A 19,943-nucleotide genomic window follows, 5' to 3' on the forward strand; every position below is an offset into this window, starting at 1 on the left:
TGACGATTGTTGCCGAAGGCGTAGCGAGCGCTTCCGAGCTCACTCGGCTCCTTCCGCCTGCCCCGCGCCGGCCCGACGTTCTCGGGAGCCGTCGTCCCCCAGCTCGCTTTAGTGCCCTTCTGCTTTCCGGTAAGAGGCCAATGCCATAAGAATGAACCTGTCGCGTTTTGGTGAGCAGGAAGTCGTGCCTCAGCAGAAACCACTGATTGCATTATTTTCTAGGAGCTGGTTTTGTCAGGCAGCCCTACATTGTATCAGAGTGACTCTGAGCAGATGCCTTGCTTCTCTGAGCTTAGCTTCCTCGTTTGTACAGTGAATGTACCCACACTTCACCAAGTGGTTGTGAGGCTTACGGGAGATGACGTGGGCTTTGATGCGTGAAAGCCAGTGCTTGATACGGGGCTCCGTGTGCTTTGCGTTTTGTGAACTGGTGGTCCATTCTCATTTTCGGGGTGGGGACGCTGAGGTCCATCAGGTAAAGACCTTAGCTGCCCAGACGGCACAGCTAGCAGGTGGCAGAGCAGGTGTGTGTGTGCGTGCGTGCGTGTGTGTGTGTGGTGCGAAGCCCTTGCACATCACGGGTAAGACCCACGGTGGCAACAACAACAAAAAGTACTTAAGAATAAACATTAACAAGTTACAAGATCCTCCTGCTGAAATCCCTCAACTTTTGCTGAAAGGCAGAAACAAGACCTGAGTAAACGAACAACATATGCCATATCTTTGGATGACAAGTCAGTCTCAAAAGCATGCCAATTCTTTCCAAGTTAAATTACAAAATTAGCGCAATTCCCGTCAGAGTCCCAAGTACTCTTGGGAATGTGTTAGAACTAACTAAATAATTTCAAATTTTATACAGAAGATCACCTAGTTGTGAGTTATGAGGAAGCCCTTTAAAAAAAGAGTAGTAAGCATTTGCCCTATAAAAGATTAAAATAAACGGAACGCCAAGGTATTGGCACAGCAATAGGAAAATAATCAGAATAGAAGGGAAGATTTATTATTTTTCTTGAGATACATTGGAGTAAAAACACTTAATAATCTAGATTGTATAGAATTACCCGTTGTAAAGTAGATATTCCTGTCAATCTAGTCTGTACACACACACACACACACACACCTGAGATGATGCCCATCTAATGCTAAAGATAGTTATTTCTTTTTTTTTAATTTTTTTTTTACATTTATTTATTTTTGATAGAGAGACAGAGCACAAGTGGGGGAGGGGTAGAGAGAGAAGGAGACACAGAATCCGAAGCAGGTTCCAGACTCTGTCAGCACAGAGCCTGATGCCGGGCTCGAACTCACAAACCGCGAGATCATGGCCTGAGGTGAAGTTGGACACCCAACCGAGTGAGCCACCCAAGTGCCCCAAAGATAGTTATTTCTGATTCATTGATACATTGGTTTTGTAGAGCACCACAAACTCATGGCATGAAACAAAAGAAACTTATTCACTTACAGTGCTGGGGTCCAAGAGTCCAAAATCAAGGTATTTGGCAAGCTTGGTTCTTTTGAGATCTCTGGAGGAGAATCTGTTCTGTGCTTCTCAACTCCAGGGGTTACTGGCAAAACGTGGCATGCCTTGGCTTCCGATCATTGTTGCTGTCTTCACATGGTATTGACTGTGTGTCTGTCTTCTTATAAGGGCACCAATGATTGAGTTTGGACCTATCCTAATCCAGTATGACCTCATCTTAATTATAACTACAAAGACCCTATTTCCAAGTAAGACCCCGTGTCTGGGGGGGACATGAATTTTGGGGGACCCTAGTCAACGTACTACAGGTTGGATTTTTTTTTTAATTTTTTTTTAACGTTTTTATTTATTTTTGAGACAGAGAGAGACAGAGCATGAACGGGGGAGGGGCAGAGAGAGAGGGAGACACAGAATCGGAAGCAGGCTCCAGGCTCTGAACCATCAGCCCAGAGCCCGACGCGGGGCTCAAACTCACTGACCGTTAGATCGTGACCTGAGCCGAAGTTGGACGCTTAACCGACTGAGCCACCCAGGCGCCCCCAGGTTGGATTTTTAAAAACTTCTCCTAAGTGTTTTTCTACATGTTGTGAATTCTTTATAAATACATAATATTTTAGAAAAAAAATGTAAGATGTTTCTTTCAAAAACTACAGGAATGTGAGAAACTCTACAGTAAATGATAAAGACGATGTTTTAGTGGAAAAAGAATGGTTTATTAAATGCTGTTCCTATGATGAAAGTAGAGACACTTAAAAATAAGATACAGTTGGGGCACCTGGGTGGCTCAGTCAGTTAAACATCTGACTTTGGCTTAGGTCACGATCTCACAGTTTGTGAGTTCAAGGCCCGCCTCAGGTTTTGTGCTGACAGCTCAGAGCCTGGAGCTCGCTTTGGATTCTGTGTCTCTCTCTTTCTACCCCTACTCTGCTTCTGTGCGCTCTCTCTCTCTCTCAAAAAATAAATAAATGAACATTAAAAAAAATAGAGACAGTTAATTAAAAAATTTGTGGCATCATAACAGGAACAAAAGTAAATTTAAGATGGATTGAAATCTATATTCAAAAGCATATGCTTTTTTTATAATCATGTAAGACATAAAAATAAGAGACCCTGAGCCAGTGGTTATACCACTTGGAGATTTGATAAGACACGCAAAATCCTGTGTCATGCCAGAAATTCTCGTACAGTGCTTGGGCCCCAGAACCCCCATTTTTAAATGGGACTCCATGTGATTCTCTTGTAGGTGTTCCACCAACCACAGTTTGAGAAGCACTGGTACAAACGAGCAGGTTAATATATTTGTCTATGTAAATAAAAGACAAAACTTTGGGAGAAAATATTTGCAATATTTAGCATGCAAGGCATTAATATCTCTACTATAGAAAGAGTTTCTAAAAAAAAGGGGGGTTTCTAATCATAAGAGAAAGACAACCCAATAGAAAAATGAGCAAAGAATATACATCTGCAATTCACAAAGGAAATACAACTGATTGAAAAAAAAAAATGGAAGAAAGAATCTAAACCTCACTAATAAACTAGGAAATGCATATTTAAATAATAATCATTTGTGTGTGTATTTTCCTTTTAGATTAACAATTATTTTAAAAATTACTGATAAAGTGTTATGGCAAAGGGTTGATTTGGCCTTGCCTATCAGCATTTTAAGTTTTTACATCCCGTAAACTGGCAATCTCACTTCCGAGAATTTGTCTTACAGATACAACAGCACAGTATATATGATATGATGATGTATAAGAATACTCACTGGGGCATTGTTTGGATGTCAGACAATTGACAACAATCAAACATTAAAGGTTGAAAAGTCTGTGGCATCCACAAACGTAGCACAACACAGATTTATGTGGACTGACTTGCAAATGTGTTCTCGGTATACTTATGGCTGGTGAGTGAAAAAGAAAGTTGTAGAAGAATGTGCAGGTTGCCATCTCATTTTTTTCCCCCAAACACAGTTGTGTGCTTATATTTCTCTGTGTGAATGATAGCTACAAATTACATAGAAGGGTCTGGAATTGGAGGAGTAATCTGGGAATTTAGGCTGGTTGCTTGCAAAGCACATTATCTATTTTGTTTAGATGACATGTATTCTGGGGTTGGCTTAAAGGTAACTTCTGGAACTTTTAAAGGAAGATGATATATATCCTCACTCAAGCCATGTCTTTTGCTGCCCCTGTGGGAGAAAAAAAAAAAACCCTAGAAACAAAAGTGCATCAAAGACCGCCCTCCCTGCCCCAAATCACTAGGGATTTTCTCTGAGGGTGCAGCAAAGAAATGAGGGACACATATATTTCACCCCTCACTTTATAGTATAATTATCAAAGTCGCAGTGTTTCAAGCTCCCAGAACTTACTTTGTTTTCTTATATACTTACTTATTGATTGATTCTCTCCTGCACTGGAATCCAAATTCTAGGGCCGTTTGCCATTTTGGTGTTCAGTGACACCCACGGGTTAGCATGCTAACGCAATAAATGTACACAAATACATGTGAAATGACGAAGATTTGAGTGGTTTTTACTTTGAGTGTGATTTTGTTTTTGTGTTTTGCTTTCGCATTCCTTGTTTAACTTTCCAGATGCCCAGCCCCTTCTCCATTCCCTTCTCCCAAAATGTTTCCTCAGTTCATCTTGGAATAATTACAATAGCCAATGTAAATAACAGATCCTTCCAAAAACAGATCATTCTGAAGCACAATCTCCTAGTTTAAACAAAAAATACCAAGGAGATGCCTGAATATATCTCTCCTCCTAATTCTTTATTTTTATTTTGTTTAATGTTTATTTTGAGAGAGAGAGAAGAAGAGAGGGAGAGAGGAGAGAAAGAAGGGAAGGGATAGAGAGGGAGGGAGACATAGAATCCGAAGCAGGCTTCTGGCTCTGAGCTGTCAGCATAGAGCCCAACGCAGGGCTCGAACCCACAAACAGTGAGATAACGACCTGAGCCAAAGTCAGACGCTTAACCCACTAAACTACCCAGGTTCCCTAATTCTTAAATGAAGAATCCTCAATTTCTTTTGATAGCTTTTAAAATTTGAGGTGTATCCTGTAATGTGCCGATGACGATCATTTATTCACGCCGTAAATATGGAGTATTTAGTTCACGCCAAATACTGTACTAGTTGCTCATAGATTCATACCCATGCTTACCGTATAGGTGGAGCCCTTGGGCACCAGGTGCGAATGTCTCCATAGCTCACTTAACAACAAAGTGGTTTTCTTTGCCTGGAGCTGTCTGACACCCCAGCCATACTCATCCCTCCCTGCCCCACTCAACTCCTTACCCCTTGGCGGGTTAGTTCTCCTTGACAGAACTTGTCAGATTTGTAATATAAAAGTGATTTAGTGAGCTTCTCAGGAGGGAACCATGTCTGATTTGTTTGCTGCTGTTTTCTTGTTGTGGCCATACTACCTGTCATATGGGAGGCATTTAACAAAACATAATCTGAATGACTAAATAAACATGGGATATGCATTGTCTGGTTTTCCTGGCAACCTTAAAACATGGCCTCTTTTAAAACTGCTTGAGACATCCAAAATTACAGGATATTCCATAATTTGAATGTAGAGCAAGCCGATTTCATCACAGCCCTGATAATAAAATCAGCAATACTCACTTCCAAAAACTATTTTTTGATTTAATTAAATATGTTCAGTTCTCTACAATACATACAACCTTTTTTTTCCCTAGCAAATGTTACTCTCATTCTCCACCTCAAAGTATTGCCAGGAGGCCCTATGCTAGGCAAGGTTAATTGTAAAATTTTAAGCGCGCTTCTGTGAAAAAAAGAAAATCCAATGTTTGCCTAAGAAACAGGTAAGGAATTTTTTACTCAGAAAGAAAGAAAAAAAAAAAACCCTTCAGACTGTTAGAGTACATACAGATAGAGCACAGCAACAGATGCAGAGATCTGTGTCTTTTGGTTCAAATGCGTGAAGAGCAAGACAGCCAAAGCTCTTGGTGTTGTAAGCACAGAAGAGCAAAGGGAGCCTCTTCCAGAAACTTGCTCAGACTGGACGGGACTAGAGCTGATCTCTTAGGGATGGGAGAGTGAGCTTGGCAGGCTCTGATGTGGAGCCAGTGCAAAGCAGAAGCCAAATTTCATGTCGAATTAGAAACAGGTCTGGACTTAAGAGAGACTTTATTCAAAACGATTATCGCAAGGGGTAGGGTGTCGCATGAGGGGGATGAAGCTGTTGCAATAGGGGGATGGAGACTATGGAAATGGGGACACTGTCATGACCATAACATCTGCAAGTGTCTCCAGAATGGTTGTCTTTGATAAAGAGGGGTAAACAAGGTGAGAAAGATCCAGGTGTGGGGGAGTGAATGAAAGGGGGAGCATGATAGGATAGTACATCAGGGAATGTTTTCCTCTGAGGTCAGCCTAGTTCTCAGGAGGGGTTGTCAATGGGCTCAGGCTGAGGGTGGGCCAATGTTCAAGCACCTGGGGACAGGAGAGAAGCTCAACCAAAGTTTAATAAACAAGCATTTTGTTCCCGTTGATCAGTGGGGACAAAATAATTCAGCTCATTTATGAGGCAAAGAATGGGAATTTGGAGGGTCTGTGTCTGGAGTCATCCTGGGTAATCAAAAGGGAGTTCCTGTGAGTCTTACCTAAGTCATAAGTGGAGGAGGGGTTCTTTGCAGTGTCATCTTCCAGAAGTTAAAGTACGGGTGGGATATCTCTTATTCTTGCTGTTTCCAGGAGCATGGGGTTCAGTTCAAATTCAACACTGTTGGCAGGAAGAGCTCTGAGGACAACCTCAGAGTCTTCATTTATTCCTTCTCTGACTCTTTACATAGATCTGAGTTTTCTGATCCCTTTATCCTTTTTATCCTTCTCTTTGGAAGAACTTTTCCCATTCTTTCAGTGTGGGGTCTACCAGTGACAACTGCCCTCAGGTTTTTATCTGAGAAAGTCTTTATTTTTCCTTTATGTAACTGGAAGGATAATTTTGCTGGGTACAAAATTCTGGGTTGGTGTTTTTGTTTTGTTTTGTTTTTCCTTTCAAAATTCTGAATGTTTCTTTCCACTCTCTTGCTTACATGGTTACTGATGAGAAATCTGATGTAATACTTGTCCTATATGTAAGGTATCTTTTTTTTTTCCTCTCTCTTCTTTCAAAATTTTGTCTCAGTCTTTGGTTTTCTGCAGTGTGAGTACAATGTGCCTACATGTAGATTTTTTGGTATTTATCAGACTTGGTATTTTTTTGAGCTTCTAGAATCCATGGTTTAATTTCTTTCAGTAATATTGGAAAATTCTAAGTCAGTGTTATTTTCAAATATTTTTCTGCTTTCCCCTCTCATGCTTCTCCTTCTGGAATTCCCATTAACTTATGTTACATCTGTTGTAATTGTCCCACAGTTATTAAATATTCTGTTCAATTTTTTTCATTCTTTTTTCTCTTTCATTTCACTGGGAAGTTTCTATTGACAGATCTTCAAGCTCACTGATTCTTCTTCACCTGTACCTAGTCTACTTCTGGGCCTGTTAGAAACATTTTTAGGGTACCTGAGTGGCTCAGTTGGTTAAGCATCTGACTTCCACTCAGGTCATGATCTCACAGCTTGTGGGTTTAAGCCCCGTGTCGGGCTCTGTGCTGACAGCTCGGAGCCTGGAGCCTGTCTCTGTCTCCCTCTGTCCCTCTCTTGCTTGTGCTTTGTGTCTCTCTTTCAAAAAATAAAAGAAAGTATTTTTTAAAAAGCATTTTTCATTTGTTGCACTTGTTTTGATTTTTCAGGTTACCTTTGAGTTTTTCAAGTTCCATCTCTCTGCTTCCATTACTCATCTGTTCTTGAATGTTATCTACTTTTTTTTTTTATCAGAATGTTTAGCATCTTTATTGTGATTATTTTAAATTCTCAATATGATAATTCCAACATCTCTGCCATATCTGATTCTGGTTCTGATACTTGCCTTATTTCTTCAGATTTTGGGCTTTTCTTGCCTTTTGGCAGGCCTTGTAATATTTTGTTAAAATGTAGATATGGGGCACCTGGGTGCCTCAGTTGGTTAAGTGTCCAACTTTGGCTCAGGTCATGATCTTGCAGTTTGTGAGTTCGAGCTCTGCATCAGGCCCTGTGCTGACAGTTCAGAGTCTGGAGCCTGCTTCAGATTCTGTGTCTCCCTCTCTCTCTGCTTCTTCCTAGCTTGTGCTCTTTCTCTCAAAAATAAACATTTAAAAAAAATAAAAATAAATAAAGTTAGATGTGTTGTATTGGGTGATAGGAATTGAGTAGATCGGCCTTTGGTGTGAAGGTTATTTTTATGTGGCTGAGAGTCAGGCTGTGTTTACTGTGCTTAGGTATCAGAGACTTCAGTTTACGTGAGTGTCCTGGTTTTTGTCTCTCCATTTTCTTTGGGTTTCCCTAGGAGCTCCTTCCTGGGTAAAGTCTTGCAGTTCTTTTAGCTGTAACCCTCTTATTATACAAGGAGCCTATTGATTTGGTGGTAAGGGAGTGGGAGGGGAATCATTGTATAATCCTGTAATTAGGTCCTTAGTGTTTTAGTGAGTCCTACCCCTGGGCCATGACCTTCATAAGAGTTTCTCAGCTTATTTTCCTTCCCCTGAGGTAAGGCAGGAAGGCTAGAGGGGGCTGGAGTTGGCTAACATTCCTTTCCCCTGGAAGGCTCTAGGGAAGTTTTTTCTCTTGCTGCGTAGGTGTTTGTGACGCATTTCAAAATGGCTGCTCTCCCCAGCCCCCACCCCCAGCCAGACAGGAAGGGATTTTTCTCCTATCTTCACCGTAAGAACCTACTGGGGGTCCCGAAGGTAGAACTCTGTGAAAATGTGGGGGATCCTTACTTACGCTGGGCCTTCAGGAGCTCTTAACTCTCAGGTTAATCTATCCTCAGCTTCCAGCAGTTTCTGAGGCACGGGCATGTCCCTGCCTGTTCTGGCTTCAGCGGCTTCTGGTTCAGGTCAGCTGTTTTGCGGTCTCTGTCTTCACCTGTCCCTCTAGTTTTCGGGGTAGTGGTTTATCCCGTGACCTCGTTTCTCTGGTAAATGTAAGAAAAGTCATTGTTCTGAGGGAGAGAGACATGACTTCCAAGCTTTTGGGGTTTTTTTGTTTGTTTGTTTGTTTGTTTACACATTTAAATAATTTTTTAAATTCTCACAAGAATTGCATACCAGTAATCTCCAAATTCACTGTTTCTTTCAGATAACACAATCTTAGAAATGTATCTGCACTCTCTCCCCTCTCCGGATTTCTTTCTCCCATTTAATGTGAACAATATACTTTTTATGTTTATTTTTCAGAGAGAGAGAAAATGAGTGTGAGCGGGGGAGGGACAGAGAGAGAGGGAGAGAGAATCTCAAGCAGGCTACACGCTGTTAGCACAGAGCGTGACACAGGGTCACGAACCCATGAAATCATGACCTGGGCTGAGATTAAGAGTTGGAAACTTAACCAATGGAGCCACCCAGGTGCCCACGTGGGGCTCGAACTCACGAGCTATGATGACATCATGACACGAGCCAAAACCAAGACCCGGACGCTTAACCAACTGAGCCACACAGGTGCCCCAGGACCCTATTTCCAAATAAGGTCACATTCATGGGTACCAGGGGTCAGGACTTGAGCACGTCTTTGGGAAACACAGTTCACCCCACAGCAGTGTCCTAAACAGAGATCTAAACAGAGGGCTGTGGTTGTGGGGATGGCAAGATAATTAACCGTGGGACATCCCTTTGCTACCTCTTTTGTCGTCTGAAGAACTTGGATTCAAATACTCACTGGCTGCAAAGCTGGTACAAGAGCTCTGTCACCCCTCAGTCTCAGAGTACTTATCTGTACGTGGACATTAACTGGGACAAGTGTGGCCCCACACAAGCAGCCTGGGCATCACCTCATGAAAAATGCTAAAGTCAGGCCCCAGCCCAGACCACTTGAGCTGGAGTTTGCATTTAAACCAAATCTCTAGATGACTCAGAAGCACAGTGACGTGTGAGGGGCACTTAGCACGGTCCTTGGGGCATAATAATCTGCCAATAAATGCTAACTGCCCCCCCCCCCGCCCCCGACACTATAAAGGGCCTTCAGTAAAACAGCTGAGTTTACATTTAATTGCACAACTTTAGATGGAAACAAGAGAGAAGGGACAAGAGTAGGCCATTTTTAAACTACCCCAAAAGAAACTGGTTAACTAGCAATAGGCTGGTAGTAAAATGTTAACTCTTAGGGCACATGGAATATCTCAAAAAAAATTTTTTTTAATTGAAGAAAATATTGTTCAGGGCACCTTGGTGGCTCCATTGTTAAGCTTCCAAGCTTGAGGTCATTTCTACTAGAAACTAGTAGAAACAATACAACACCTCGGTGTTCCATGTTTCTGAATGGATGGTCGTCGGGAAGGTTTGGTGGCTGCTGAGAACACTTAAAAAAAATTTTTTTTAAAGTTTTTATTTTTGAGACAGAGAGAGACAGAGCATGAATGGGGGAGGGTCAGAGAGAGAGGGAGACACAGAATCTGAAACAGGCTCCAGGCTCTGAGCTGTCAGCACAGAGCCTGACGCGGGGCTTGAACTCACGGACCGCGAGATCAAGACCCGAGCTGAAGTCGGACGCTCACCTGACTGAGCCACCCAGGCACCCCATGCTGAGAACACTTTAGACCTTCTCCAGCCCTTGTCCTACTTTGCTGTTCATTTTGCTTGAGAGAATCCGAAAAAAAGATAATGGCATTTACATCATGAAAGTGAATCAGCTATATTGTATGTTAGAGCAGAGAAGCCCCTGGTTTGCTTTTCTCCTCAAATACTTTTCAAAGCAAAGCTGTATTTTCCAAGCCCGACAAAATCTTCTCCACAGGAAGAGTCTTGTCCACGTGTAGTTAATTGCCTAGATATTTACTTGAGAACTGGATCAAGTGTTTATCATCTGACGACGTTGTGACAGTTAAAAAAGACAAATCTTCGGGTTTGTTTCTATTTGTTCCCCCAAAGAGTCTGAGCTGCAGGAAGTTAAAATTCAACGCCAGGTTTTATTTCATGATCTTCCCAAAACAAATACAGCATTTTGGCTTTATCTGGCCTCTAGCGAAGATCAAGGAGACCGGGAACGAGTTTTCCTTCTTCACTCCCCTCTAAAAATTGTTAGTAGTAGGAAAAAAAATGTGGGTGCTGGTGGCTGCCTGGAAGCTGTCGGCTGTATCACCTACATGTGGTCTCTTCGTGTGGCCCAGGCTTCCTCACAACATGGCGGCCTCATGCCAGCTCGGTGCCCCAACGGGAGCGATCCAAGAATGAAGGGCGAAGCCAGCCAGCCTTTTCTCTCCTGCCTTCATAAGCTGTGCTGCACACCAAATGCCACATGCTGTTGGTTACAAGTCACCCAGGGCGGCCCAGATGTAAGGTGAGGAGACGATTCTCCCCCTCTTGACAAGGGTCTGAAGAGTGGGCAGGTATCTCGTACAAATTGTCGCAATACCCTTTACGAGTAACCCACGTTTCACACAACGTGCAATGAAATTGGCTCTGCATTTTAGCTGAGGACGTTCAGCACAGTTTCTGCCTGAGTGGCGCCAAGACACCGCGCCTGCCAGGCGCTTGCGTTCCTCAGTCCTCAACTCTGCAAGGAAGGGCCCCAGAGGCCGCCACCCCTTCGCAGAGCTGTGATTTTCTGCTTCTTCCTGCAGCTTCACCATTGAAACCTTAGAGGTCGTGGTTTGAATTCCTCAGACGTTCCTCTGGGAGGAGGCTGTTGTTCCGCCGCCTAGAGCCGTCCAGGGCAGAAAGAGGCAGAAAACATGTCTGATCTGATCTCAGTCCTTCTACCCACTTCTTTCCTATTGTGATTACTAGCAGACAAAGCTGCCGGGTACTGCGAGTGCTGGACGCCGCTTCTTGGCCTCCTTTGCTCTTCATGCAGCAACCGTAGCCACGGAATCTCCTTAGACTCCCTTTGAGGGGTCTGCTCAGGCCCACCCCTCACCGTGGAGGCCTCTTTCTGCTAGAGGTCTAAGGCTGTGAGCCCATGAAGCAGAGTTGGTGTGGTTATCAAACTAGAAAGCGGTCAGGGCTGGGGGGGAGGCCTGACTCACCGAAGTGCTACATGAAGCATATTGGCACAGACAGACCTCCAACCGGACAAACTGGGAGGATGTCACAAATACAGTAAGACCTGGGATCGCGAGTAACTTGTTCTGCGAGACGAGCAAACATTTCTAATACATTTTAACTTGATAAACGAGGGATGTCTTGCAATAGGAGTCGTACGTGACGTCGAAAGTCACATGATCATAACTGAGCCCGTGGTTCTCTCTCTCTCTCTCTCTCTCTCTCTCCGGGATTGTGGGTGATCGTCTCTCATGCTCGGTCTCAGGCCACAGCGTTTGGCAGAAATTAGTGATTTTTCAGGACGTTCGAAGGTGTCCACACCTGGCACTGGTGTATTTTTGGTCACTTCAGAGCACCTAGGGACAGTTCTTTGCTTTTCCATGCAAGAATGAGCTTGGGAATGCTTTGCTCTGTTCTAGGTCAGGCTGCCCTTTCCTCTGCTGCCTTATTGCCACTTACATTAAATATAGTACATGACAATGGTTTGTGAATACCGTACTGTAGCATATACAATGGCCCCCATGCAGAAAAAGATTCCATGGGCCAATTGACAGCAGTGATTCCATTAGTGATAGTGAAAGCCTCTCTACACAATAACCCTCCTCTCTCTTGTCTCCCTCGCACCAGCCATAAGGGTTTTCAAAGGGAAGTGCCACTTAATTTGTTTATTTTTCTTTATATTTTGTATTCTCTTTATTATTGTATATTACGGTATTGTAATCATTTTTTAAAAATTTTTTAATGTTTATTTTTTTTTATTTTTATTTTTTTTTAATTTTTTTTTCAACGTTTATTTATTTTTGGGACAGAGAGAGACAGAGCATGAACGGGGAGGGGCAGAGAGAGAGAGAGACACAGAATCGGAAACAGGCTCCAGGCTCTGAGCCATCAGCCCAGAGCCCGACGCGGGGCTCGAACTCCCGGACCGCGAGATCGTGACCTGGCTGAAGTCGGACGCTTAACCGACTGCGCCACCCAGGCGCCCCTTAATGTTTATTTTTGAGACAGAGAGAGAGAGAGCGCGAGTGGGAGAGGGGCACAGAGAGAGGGAGACACAGAATCTGTAGCAGGCTTCAGGCTCCAGGCTGTCAGCACAGAGCCTGAAGTGGGCCTCGAACTCAGGAACTGTGAGATCATGACCTGAGCCGAAGTCGGACACTTAATGGACTAAGCCACCAGCCCTAGTATTGTAATCATTTTTACATGAATATTTTTGGGTTGTGGAATGAATCATCTGAGTGTTCCATTATTTCTTATAGGGAAATCTGCTTTGATATACAAATGCTTTGTATTACAAGCATGCTTCTGGAATGAATTAGGCTTGCAACCCAGGGTTTTACTATACTAAAAAAAATACGTTGTTTATCTGAAATTCAGATTTAACAGGATGACCTGTATTTTTATTTCCTAAATCTCCTAACACTAACGACATAGCCTTCCTGTTTTTCTTGCACGCCAAGGTAGTTCTTGCCACAGCCCTGAACTGTGGGGGCCTCCTGATTATACTTTAGGGACAGCACAGAAATCCCTTTGGATTTGCCAAAGTGGCCTCCTCCGCCTGGGACATTGGGATCATCCCACCAGCTCTGCAAGACAATCCCTTTCCCGCATGGCATATCGCAAAAGTCGGGAATCTGTTTGCTGTTTGGTGGGAAAATGTACATCTCGGTATAATTTTAATAGTTCTTGTTCTCATGGGTGAGGGTGAGCATTCTTTCGTATGTATAAGGGTTGTTCGCATATGATGAGCACTCTGTGAGCAGTCTATATCCTGTGTGTGTGTGTGTGTGTGTGTGTGTGTGTGTGTGTGTAAGTCAAGTTTTTGTTTCTTCCCTCAATTTCTAGGAACTCTTTCATATCAGAAAGCTTAGTCCTTCCTTCATCCCAGACTGATTGAAAATACTTCCTCCCAGTTTATTGACACTACTGTATCTTTTGTTTATTGATGGCTATTGTTGTCTCCTGAATCTGTTATCTGCTTACAGGTGAATTAAAATCTCTCCCTGTGAATATTGCTGCTGGGTATTTAATGTCCTTCATGTTATTTCTAATGGTTTGGGGGCAGGATTCTCCTCTGTGTCACATATCAGGGTTTTTTTTGTGTTTTTTTTTGTTGTTGTTGTTGTTGTTTTTTCTGGATTTGCTTCGTTGTACTTTGCTTATCTCTTTACCTGAACTGAACCACTTTTATGGGATGTGCCTTTTGTGCACAGCATAGAGTTGGATTTTGCTTTGTGATAAAATAGGAAGATCTTTCTCTTTAATAAGTGATTTAATCCTATTTTCATTTAATGATTAAGAGATACGTTTGGTATTATCTCTGTCCCTTTACTTTATGTTGTACTCCAGTTTCTAGTGTATTTTTTAAAAGTCTTTCGCTATGTGATTTGTTTTCTTTGCTTTTTGTATATAGAGTCTTTGTATTTAAGGTATATAGTCCCATTTTATTGGCTACTTTTATAAATATAACGTTACCTATACTTTTACTCCTTCATTTTTTAGGCGGCATAGATGACATTAGAATCTTCCCCCTCCCTCTTTTTTTTCTATAATCTGATTGTGGCAATCATTATGTATTTTTCAGTATTTACATTTGAGCAGTATGGTCTGCTTATGCAGACTCCCAGTGATCCTCCAGGGATTCATTCCCTCTCCTTCCACTTCTGATCCCTCCTGGCCTGTGGTCCTTTGACCTCCCCATCCGTGTGCAAGGCATGCACATTCCTGTCCTCACCCTTTATCACCGCGGCCACCTACAGAGCCAGCCTTGCGGCAATGCTTTGGGTGGACTGAAGTTCATCCTCTGAGAGTTCCTCAGAACGTCTCGTGGGACTCATGGTCTCTGAGTCTGTGTACTTCAAAAATGCCTGTCGCTTATGTCTTTGAAAGACAGCTTGGTTGGAGATAAAATCCTTGTGTCCTGGGCTGTTTTTGTTGTTCCTCTATTTTTAATCTCAGAGTTACTTCCACATTGTTTTCTGGGGTTGACCATTGCTGGAAAGAAATCAAAAGCCACACTGATCGTTTTACCAACCCGCCGCCCAAGGAATCTGACTTCATCCTTAAGGCTGGGTCACCTCGCTAGGATGTGTATGTTCCTTGAAGATTCTCATCAATTTCTCAGACGTAGTGGATGCTTTTCTCATTTGGAATTGTGCATTCTTTTACGTTGGAAAAATTTTTTTTATTATGTATTGAAATATATGTCTCATTTTACGGTTGCTGTTATTATTGTCATTATGAATAGGGAGAGTCTAGCCGCTCAGATGTTGTTTTCTGTTGTAGTTTTTCATCTCTTATCTTCTCTCTGATCCTTCTAAACCTTTAATTTCCATTCTTTGTTCACTTTTCTCCTTCCTATCTCTGTTTCTCTACGTTTTTATTATCTCTTGTCCCTTGTTTGCCTTTCAAGTGATCTTCATTTCTGTATGATTCATTTATTTGTGTTTTTGTTTAGTCTTGCCATTACTTACAGTCTTGTGTTTCTCTTATGGGGTCTTTCTTCATAGAGACTTTTCCCTTTGTTTAAGAATGAGAATGTTCCTGGGGCGCCTGGGTGGCGCAGTCGGTTGAGCGTCCGACTTCAGCCAGGTCACGATCTTGCGGTCCGTGAGTTCGAGCCCCGCATCGGGCTCTGTGCTGACTGCTCAGAGCCTGGAGCCTGTTTCCGATTCTGTGTCTCCCTCTCTCTCTGCCCCTCCCCCGTTCATGCTCTGTCTCTCTCTGTCCCAAAAAATAAATAAACGTTGAAAAAAAAAATTAAAAAAAAAAAAAAAGAATGAGAATGTTCCTTAGTTACTGGTATTAAATAATCTCTGATATATTTTCAGTGAAAAAAAAAAGCCAACAGGCGGAGCTCTATGTCACTGATTGTATAAAAAAGGGAAAAAAGAAGAAATGTAAATGTGTTTGTGTATGTATATAACATATTTCTGAAATAACATTCGAGAGATGGTGACATCGTGGGCCTTTGGCAAAAGGGAGACTTTTTGTCATTGGTATGCCTCTTGTAACGTTTGTAGTTTGAACCATATGAATGTATGATCACTTCAGATGAAATGAACTTGATACAAATAAAAATAAAACTGAGGTCAGCTGGAAATACATGTGTTTGTTTTTAAAGTGTTTTTTAAAAATTTTCAAAATGTTTTTATTTTTGAGAGTGACAGTAACAGAGTGCAATCAGGGGAAGGGCAGAGAGAGAGGGAGACAGAGAATTGTAAGCAGGCTCCAGGCTCCAAGCTGTCAGCACAGAGCCCCACACGGGGTTCGACCACGAACTGTGAGAACATGACATGCATGAGCTGAAGTTGGATGCTCAACCGACTGAGCCACCCAGGCGCCCCTGTATGTGTTAGTTTTTAAAATAAGGACTAAAGGGGCACCTGGGTGGCTCAGTCAGTTAAGTGTCTGACTCTTGGTTCAGCTCAGGTCATGATCTCACGGCTCATGAGTTTGAGCCCTACGTTGGGCTCTGCACTGACTGTGTGGAGTCTGCTTGGGATTCTCATCCTCTCTCACTGCCCCTCCCCTGGGCAACGTGCTGGGAAACTCATGCTTTCTCTCTCTCACTCAAAATAAATAAACAACAAAAAAAATTTTTTTAATAAAATAAGGACTAAAAATAACATTAGCAAGATGTCCCCTGCTCTATCAGACATTCAGATGTTCCATCGAATTCTAGAACTAAGTGGGTTTAGGCCAACGTGAGAGCCACAGGTGAATGGGGTAGAATAGAAAAGGAAGACGTGTCCTTGCCCTGCACAGAGCTCAGCCCCAGATGGGACCAGATCCTATTCTCTCATTCCTGCCTCATCCCCTGTCATCCACTTGGTTAATTTCTTCTTTCTCCCGGGTTAGTTCATCAGTGTACAAACATGATGAATTAACCCCCATTAAAGACAAACAAAGCTCCTGACTCTAGGGATGTACTTCTCCAGGCACTTCTGCAGATGCCTGTTTTCACTATTTCTGGTGTCTTCACCCCTATTCTCTTCAACTGAGAACTCCTCCACAGCAACACCACCTCCGTGCTGCCACTGACTCGAACCCTTCTGCAGCAGCTTTGAAAGAGCTGACCTCCCCTCCTTCCTAAAACACTCTCCCTTCTGGGCCTCAGGGCACTGCACCCGGGCCTCCAGCACTGGCCTGTCCTCTGCCTTTCCCTTCCCTTCCCCACCCTCTGAGCTAACTTCTCATTTACGCTTTCTCCCCTGGAGGCCCTGGAGACCGCATGAATGCTAATGACCCTCCCAAACTTGTATTTCCAGCTGGAACTTTCCTCCTGAGGGAGGTCCTACGCCCACTTAATGCCACCACTTGACAGGTAGAAAGAATTTCTTATTTAAAACAAACATATTTAAAAGAAGGCTCTGGCTGTTCCTACCTGGAACTTTGCGCATCACCAGTTTTTACCACCTCAGTTACCATCTCTCTTCTCTTGTGGCCTGTGAATCACCAAGTCCTGTAAGCTTGAACGTGGCTACACGCCTTGAGTCTGATCCCTTCCAATCCTCCTGGGAACGGCCGCCTCCCTCTCTCTTGGATGACTCCTCACTGGCCTGTTTCAGTCCTCCACACACTGCTCCACAAGCAATGGAAATCCGACCACCCTCCCTAGCTACAAATCTTCATTCCGTGGCCTGCACAGACCCCCATCTAAATCTCTGAACTTCTGCTCACTTATTTCTGTCCAGCTGCTTTGGCCTTTTTGCTCCCCCCACCCAAATACCAAGCCTATTCCTGCCCCAGTGCCTTTGCGTTTGCTGTGTTCTACCCCCAGACTTTCACAGGTTCTTTTCTGTACTACATGTGGGCACCCCTTGCATTATTCATGTTCCTTTTGCATCTCTCAGGTGTCTGCTCAATTATCATTCTTCACACAGGCCTGCTCTGACCACTTTTGCTGAGAAAGCTGTCCTGTCTTCTTCTCCACGTGGTTGCTCTACTGCATTATTTGGCATTGTTCCTCTTCTTCCTACTTATCACAATTTGTTCATGGCCTGTGCCTATTACTTGAACAGAAGCCAGAAAAGGCAGGGATCTCATCCATTTCATGCAGTGATGTATCACTTGTGCCTAAAACAGAGCCTAGAATATAGTATTTGCTCAATAAAGATTAGTTGAATGAATACGGGAAAGAATGAGTGAATGAACACTCAGATGTGAACTTGTTTATGTAAAAAATTAGTATATAATGAAAGTAGCAGTATAAAACAGTAGATAGAACATTGCTATTTATTAATACCAGGATAATTAACTAACCATATGGGGAATAAATAAATCTCATGTCTTACCTGTGTGCATATAAATTATGTATGATTCTAGGAGAATTAAAGTTTTTAATTTATGTTTAAAATTCATGTTTTTATGCATCCTGGTATACATTTTCCTCTTTTTTAATTTATATTTTAAATATTTAAAGGTAAAAATCAAAACTATGCTCGTGCTTTAAGAATTTATATTTTATTACATGTGTATTTTAGGTGATTGTTTAGTCATGACCCTAAGGAAAAACCAATACAGGAACATGTTAATTTTAATAAGTAAGACCTTAAAGCTTCATCTTTTTTTTTAAATTTATTTTAGTGTTCACCTATTTTTGAGGGGGGGGGGAGGGGCAGAGAGAGGGAGACACCAAATCCGAAGCAGACTCCAGGCTCTGAGCTATCGGCACAGAGCCCAACATGGGGCTCCAACCCACGAACCAAGAGATCATGACCTGAGCTGAAGTCGGAAGCTTAACCAACCGAGCCACCCAGGCACTCCACGAGCTTAAAGCTTCTTAGTGTGAGAAATAAGCCCACTGACCCAATCAAGGGAGGGACAAGGACACTCCGAACACAGTGGAGTACCTTCATTAATGTTCTTGGAAGAGCAGGTGTCTGAAGAACAGGCACTCTGGGGGCAGTAACAGCAGACAATTTATCTCCTAGCGTGCAAGTCCCTCCCCTGGTTCCTCATTGGCTGAGTGCTACAGAGGTTACAGCCTGGCCCAGATGTCGCCTATGCCCATGGAAGGCAAAAAGTAGTCTGACTGAAGGAGCGTACATTCCTCAAGGTGATGCAGAGACTTTCATTCCCTCCTCCCTTTATTCTATGGCACATGCTCATTGCAAAGCCTGAGAAAATAAGCCCACCAAATGGAGAGGGGAAGAAGAACAAGGAAGTGAAGTGTCTAAAGGTTTGGGACTCCATTGTGTGTGTGTGTGGGGGGGGGGGGCTTTGTACATATTTCCAGTAGGTTGTAAACCTACTGTTAACTGGACAGCACAGCTTTTATTTAGTATTTCTGAAAATGAATCATGTCTCTTCTCACACTTATGACAAAAAAAAGTTTAGAGACAGTGTGTATAATGGGCTGGTAAAAAATATTTCAATATATGTTGCAAAGATCTAATAACCTTAGTATATAAAGAGAGCTTATAAATCAATAAGAAAGATGAATACCCAGTAGGTAAAATGAATACCCATGAACAGGTACTGCACTACAGAATTAAAGACAAACATTAACATTTTTTACTTATAGTTAAAGAATGATAGGGGCGCCTGGGTGGCGCAGTCGGTTAAGCGTCCGACTTCAACCAGGTCACGATCTCGCGGTCCGTGAGTTCGAGCCCCGCATCAGGCTCTGGGCTGATGGCTCAGAGCCTGGAGCCTGTTTCCGATTCTGTGTCTCCCTCTCTCTCTGCCCCTCCCCCGTTCATGCTCTGTCTCTCTCTGTCCCAAAAATAAATAAACATTGAAAAAAAAAAATTTAAAAAAAAAAAAAAAAAAGAATGATACTTAAAACAATGTGATTCTATTTCTCTCTTATTGTATAGCAAAGATTTTTTTTTTTAAATACTAAAATGATTCCTTGTATTGGCAGGGGGAAATGAATTCCTGTATACTACAAATTTAAATTAGCGCAATTTTTCTGGATAGTAACTGGCACTACTACAGCTCTTTTAAAAACGTGAACTAATCAAACCCAAATTTATACGTCTTAAAATTGTTATTTTTAAAATTGGAATATAACATACATATCTAAAAATAGGGGGTTGTAGGATTTTAATATACCCATGCAAAAGAATAGAATCAAGTCATTATGAATACTGATATAGAGGTAAGATACTTACATGGAAAAATCTAACAGTTAATTAAAAAGTATGCAGATTGAAAATAGTAAGTTCAACTTTTGTTAATAAGGATGTGTTTATTACATGAGATCAAAATGTAAAAATTAGACATGTTACTTGTTACAGTAAAAATATGTTATCAAGAACAAATGGGAATTACTAAAAATTAATATTAAAAAGGTAAAGTAAAAAAATATGAAAAGCAAGCGGAAATTGAAAAGATGAATAAAAATATGAAAACTTACCACAAGTACATAAAACA

The 19,943-nt window shown here is 42.3% G+C and overlaps 1 long non-coding RNA gene across 1 annotated transcript in view; it reads left to right on the forward strand.

Moving 5' to 3' along the window:
* Nucleotides 1-74: 74 nt before the first annotated feature.
* The window catches only part of LOC115512641, a 57,630-nt gene continuing 37,761 nt past the window's right edge, over nucleotides 75-19,943 (forward strand). The window contains exon 1 of the long non-coding RNA XR_003968445.1: nucleotides 75-129. This is a non-coding gene — a long non-coding RNA (uncharacterized LOC115512641). The remainder of the gene's footprint in view (nucleotides 130-19,943) is intronic.

This window comes from Lynx canadensis, chromosome A1, assembly GCF_007474595.2.
Source record: "Lynx canadensis isolate LIC74 chromosome A1, mLynCan4.pri.v2, whole genome shotgun sequence".
In the NCBI taxonomy this organism is placed as follows: Eukaryota; Metazoa; Chordata; class Mammalia; order Carnivora; family Felidae; genus Lynx; species Lynx canadensis.